We start from the raw sequence: 5,781 nt of genomic DNA, 5'->3' as shown, positions 1-5,781 counted from the left end.
CCAAAAAAAATTGTAATTAAATTAAATTAAGGGTGAGAGGATTGTACTAGGAGAAGGGAGAGGTGGAATGAGGTGAAGTTATCTCACATAAAAGAAGAAAAGCTTAAGGTGTGGAGGGGAAGATGAGAGAGGAGCAGGGAGTAAATGAGCCTTACTCTCATCCGAATTGGTTCAAAGAAGAAATAACATACACACTCAAGTGGGTATAGTAATAATCTGTCCTGCAGGGAAGTGGGAGTGGAAGGGAATGAAGGAGGGTAGATTGGGGGAGGGCAGTCAGAAGCAAAACACTTTTGAGGAGGATAGGGTAAAAGAAGATAGAAAATACAGTAAATATGGTGAGCGAATAGGATGAAGGAAACAGTTAGCAATAGTAAATGGGGAAAAAAATCTGAAGCAGAGGACAAGAGCAATGTAAGATGATGATGATGAATAACAAGGATGACAGATGACAGTTTTACTTTGCTGAGCTATTGTGAAGAAAATTCTTTGTCAGGTATAAGGTACTATATAAAAGTTAGCTATTATGTTGTTGTGATAATCAACCTCATGGGTGTTTTGTAAGGAATCTTCCTTTAAAGTACTATAATATAAATGTAGTTTACTATTTAAAAAAAAAAAAGATGAGTGGGATGTTATCAGAAAAACCTGGAAAGACTTACATGAGCTTATGCAAAGTGAATGTACTATATACAAAGTAACAGCAATTATATTAAGATGATCTGCTGTGAATGACATTTATTTTCAGCAATGCAATGATCCAAGACAACTCTGAAGGACTTATGAAAAATGCAATCCATCTACAGAGAGAGAACTGATGGTACATACCTTAATACAGATGGAAATATATTTTGTTGTTGTTGTTAGTTCCCTTTTCTAAAGTTTTTTTGTCTGCTATGTTTTGCATAACTGCACATGTATAACATTGAATTGCTTGAGTTCTTAAGGGAGTATAGGGAGAAAGGAAGAGAATTTGGAACATAAAGTTTTTGGTTTTGGTTTTGTTTTGTGGTGAGTTTTTTTGTGGAGCAAGGAGGATTAAGTGACTTGCCCAGAGTCACACAGCTAGTAAGTGTCAAGTGTCTGAGATAGTATTTGAACTAAGGTCCTCCTGAATCCAGGGCCAGTACTCTATCCACCTAGCTGCCCCCAGAACATAAAGTTTTTTAAATCAATGTTACAATCTGTTTTTACATGTAAGATAGGGAAAAATTCTAAATAAATAAATAATAAAATTATTTTTAAAATTTTTAAAAATAAAGTTCATCACAGTCTAGTTCAAAACCACTTTCCTAGGCTGGAGACATATTGTTCCCATCTATGCTCCAGACAAACTGATTTACTTGAGTGCCTTCTCACTTCACCTTGATTTCGATAACTCTCTCTCTCTCTCTCTCTCTCTCTTTCTCTCAGTTGAATGACTTGCCCACAGTCACTCAGCTAGTGGGTGTCTGAGGCTGCATTTGAACTCAGGTCCTCCTGACTGCAGGGTTGGTGCTCAATCCACTGAGCCACCTAGCTGCCCTGTGATTTCTTAAAATCCCCCATCATCTTTCTTTTTTTAAAAAACTCAAAGTATTTTATTATTTTCCAGTTACATGTAGAGATAGTTTTCAGCATTTGTTTATATAAGACTTCCCCATCATCTTTTTTTTTTTTAAGTGAAGCAATTGGGGTTAAGTGACTTGCCCAGGGTCACACAGCTAGTAAGTGTTAAGTGTCTGAGGTCAGATTTGAACTCAGGTACTCCTGACTCCAGGGCCAGTGTTCTATCCACTGTGTCACCTAGCTGCCCCCTCCCCATTATCTTTCAAAGTTCAGCTCAAGTTCTTTTCAAAGGTGTCTTTCTTTAACCCATCTTCATTCCAGCTGCCAATATCTCCCCCAAAGAAATTAATTTATATTTACTTTGTGTATGGTTTATATTTGCATATATGTATACATAATGTTTTCCTCTTATAGAATATAAGCTCCCTGAAGACAATGAGCAGTGCAGTATATAGAGTTTTGGACCTGGAGTCAGAGAGACTTCAGTTCGGACCCAGCCAGCAGACCATTACATGGCTGTGTGACCCTGGGCAAGTCACATAACTCTATCATGCCTGTTTCCTCAACCTAAAGTAGAAATAATAATAGCACCTATCTCCTAGGGTTGTTGTGAAGATAAAGTGAGATAATATGTGCAAAGGTCTTTGCAAACATTAAAGTGCTATATAAATTTTATATATAATTTATGTAGCACTTTAATATACGCACATATATTTATATAAAGGTCATACCAGAGCCATACTAGGAATTAGAGACACCATGCTAGGAGGAAAGAGGTGAAAAACAGCCATCACCCCCCTCATACTGACACTGATCCTGGGTCTCTCCTCCCCCATTTGACTCCACCCCCATAAATTATACGTTTTCTTTTTTGTTGCTGTTTTTGTTTTGGGGGTTTTTGGGGGGGGGTCAACGAGGGTTAAGTGACTTGCCCAAGTTCACACAGCTGCTAAGTGTCAAGTGTATGAGGTTGGATTTGAACTCAGTCCTCCTGAATCTAGGCCAGTGCTTTATTCCACTGCCACTTAGCTGGACACTGGGGTATCTTCATATAGAAAGAACTGGATCCCTGAGCTATAGTCATGGACTAGGGCAGGCTATCCATTGCCTTCCCCCTCTGCCCTCCTCCAGTCCCCCAATGTCAATCCGTAGGACACTCTCAACCACTCTTCACTAGTCACAAGCTCTGCAGATACTGACATGCATTTTAAGAAAAAAAAAAACAGAACCAAAAGGAATGGATTTTTTTAAGGGAAAAAAGAGTGACAAGGCTCATCTTGGAAGACAGGAGAGAAACTGGGTTGAAACATATTAGAAAGTGAGAGAAATTTCTCTTCAGTTTCTAGGGATTGGGGTCAAGAAAAAAGTCACATTAATGACCAAACTCTCCTGAGGTAGGGAGGGAGGTGGCGCAAGGGGAATGGAATGAGGAAACTGAACAATGTTATTCTGAGTTTTAATCTCTTTTAATAGAGTTTGTGGGATGGGGGTGGAAAAGATGGAAGACCAGAATAAAGGAAGTGCTACCCTTGCTGGGCTCTCATGGTGGGTCCATGAGCTGGGGCTCATTTGCTCTTCACAGACTGGATACAAGAATTTCCTCCGCGATTTCCGGCTACTTTGGGCCTTGTTCACCGACTGCAGAGCTCCGAAGGATGCGGGCAAGACTCCCTCTGGGATATGGTGACGTCCCCAAAGAGCTGGTTGAGCTCAGCGATCAATTGCGCACAGCCTGCTGCACATGGCGTGGGAGCGATGCGGCTCTTCTGATTGTCACGGGCAGCATTGCCTGCCAGCTCCAGGATCTCAGCAGTCAGGTACTCCAGCACAGCAGCCAGGGAAAACAGGGGCACCAGAAGCCAACCGCTGGGCATAGTGGCCCTGGCGCAGAAAGCGGTCCACGCGGCTCACAGGGAACTGTAGTTGGGCCGTTGAGGAGCGTGATCGGGTTCGGGCACGGGGATGCGAGGTCCTGGGTGACTCCGTTTCTCAGACATGGTGCTATCCTGAGATCTGCTAACATCCCAACTGGTCCAAGCGCCTGTGAAACTCCTCATGCTGGGCGAGTCCTTTATACACCCAGACTCCTAATTTCAATTGGTCAGAGCAGAGCCAATCAGAAGCTTGGGTCCTTTGTGAGGTGGGATCCCCGCCCCAGTGGGTTATGATGTCATCACATTCTCCTTTTCTCCTCTGTCACCTCCTCCTACTAGGGCCCTTGGCTGGAACTTTGTATGGCCACTGCCTATGCAACCCCATTAATCAGTTTTTTGTTTGTTTGGGTTTTTAAAATTTTTTTAGTGAGGCAATTGGGGTTAAGTGACTTGCCCAGAGTCACACAGCTAGTAAGTGTTAAATGTCTGAGGCTGGACTTGAACTCAGGTACTCCTGACTCCAGGGCCAGTGCTTTATCCACTGTGCCACCTAGCTGCCCCCCATTAATCAGTTTTTACCTAACTTATTTTTGAATGAACTAGAAACAAAAAAGCAAGTATTTTTTTTTAATTCACTTTCATATTTGTAAGCAAATCCATATAGAAAGTACTTCAGGAAATAATTTAATTTGTAATTTAATTTAATTTATAAGTCCCCATAATGTCAAAGAACCAGCAGAAAACAGTTCTCAGGTCCTACTGAAAATCTGGTTTTCTATATAAAGCCCAAGGGTGCTTGGACAAGTTTTCAGGTAAAATAAATACTTTGGCTGGGCACAGAAAAAAAAAAAAAGAAGTTATGTCAGAGTTCTGGGGAGCATATGCTGAAGGGAAAGGAGGTAATATGGCATTCAAGACTAGTGTAACAATTGGAATGACGCCACCTGCTGGAGACTTACTGTAGGAAAGCTCCACCATGAGGAGAAGGCGCCTGAGGGCAAGACATGTGGCTTTTCTTTGGCGTCAGGAAGTGACGTTTGCTTGTGGGAGGAAGAGGGGGCAAGGCTGGCTCTCTCACTCTCTTTCCTCAGGACTGGGGTTGAGAAGGGAGCTAGAAATGTGCTCTCCCTTTAATAGATAGATGAATCTAGGCCTTTCCTCCACCAAACTCTTTATTCTCTTTAATAAATGCTTAAAAGTCTAACTCTTGCTAAAGCTTATAATTTATTGGCTACCACTCATTAGATATTTTAGACAGACTAGCTAGAATATTAGCCCCTTACACTAGGACATATCAAACTTGGTTTACATGAGTCACATGGCAACCCTCTTTTGTACCACAGTGCCTGTACCAAAAATCATCCTTCTCCTCATGTTCACACCGTATGTTTTGTATCTATAAGTTTTTGTTTCTTTGTTGCAAGGTGTCTTCCCATTAGAAATGTGAGCTCCTTAAGGATGGGGTCAATATTTTTTCCCTCTCCTATATTGCCAGCACTTAGTACAGAGTCTAGGAACAAGTGAGTACTTAATAAATGCTTGTGCCAACTAACCTCATTTTTTTTTCCACAAAGACTGATAAGAAAGCCATAAATATGGTATTTTAGCAAGACACATATTAGAGTCTGTCATGATATTCTTGGGGGCAGCTAGGTGGTGCAGTGGATAGAGCACTGGTCCTGGATTCAGGAAGACCTGAGTTCAAATCCGGCCTCAGACACTTAACACTTACTAACTGTGTGACCCTGGCAAGTCACTTAACCCCAATTGCCTCACAAAAAAACAAAAACAAAAACAAAACATGATATTCTTGTGGCAAAAGACTGAGAGATATGAACTGATGCTGAACAGTTTAGTAGAGTCATCACCCTTGATGACTGGTGAAAAATGATTCCATCTAGCCATCCCCACCCACCCAAGCCTACCATGTTCTGGCATGTAGCCATAACCCCTCCTACTACCCCTTTCCATCTCTTGCCTTCAGAATAGTTATTAAATCAAACTACCATTACTTCTGAAAGGCCATGTCATCTGATTGCCATATAGATTCCACTCATCATCCCAATGACTTTATCCTTCATGGTTACCACTCCCCTTCTTATGTAAGCCACTGAAAGACAAACTATTTTTTGTATTGTACGGCCAATGTTTAGCATGGTGCCTGGCAATAGAAGCACTTAATAAATGATTCTTATTTTCATTCATTGAATGATGGTGCTGAAAGTGGTGATAAGTCACCCTGGTGGAGATCTCTAGCTGTTTGATGTAGCTGGCCAATGCTATTATCAACATTCCTTCCCATACTCTTATGTGCACTTACGTAATTTCTGTTCCTCCCAGTAGAAAGTAGGCTCAAAAA

The 5,781-nt window shown here is 41.4% G+C and overlaps 1 pseudogene; it reads right to left on the bottom strand.

The window, feature by feature from the left end:
* Window positions 1–3,113: 3,113 nt before the first annotated feature.
* Window positions 3,114–3,545, bottom strand: LOC122734725 (annotated as a pseudogene).
* Between the last annotated feature and the right edge of the window lie 2,236 nt (window positions 3,546–5,781).

The sequence above is a fragment of the Dromiciops gliroides genome, chromosome 1, assembly GCF_019393635.1.
Source record: "Dromiciops gliroides isolate mDroGli1 chromosome 1, mDroGli1.pri, whole genome shotgun sequence".
In the NCBI taxonomy this organism is placed as follows: domain Eukaryota; kingdom Metazoa; phylum Chordata; class Mammalia; order Microbiotheria; family Microbiotheriidae; genus Dromiciops; species Dromiciops gliroides.
This window is presented reverse-complemented; position numbering and strand designations above follow the sequence as displayed.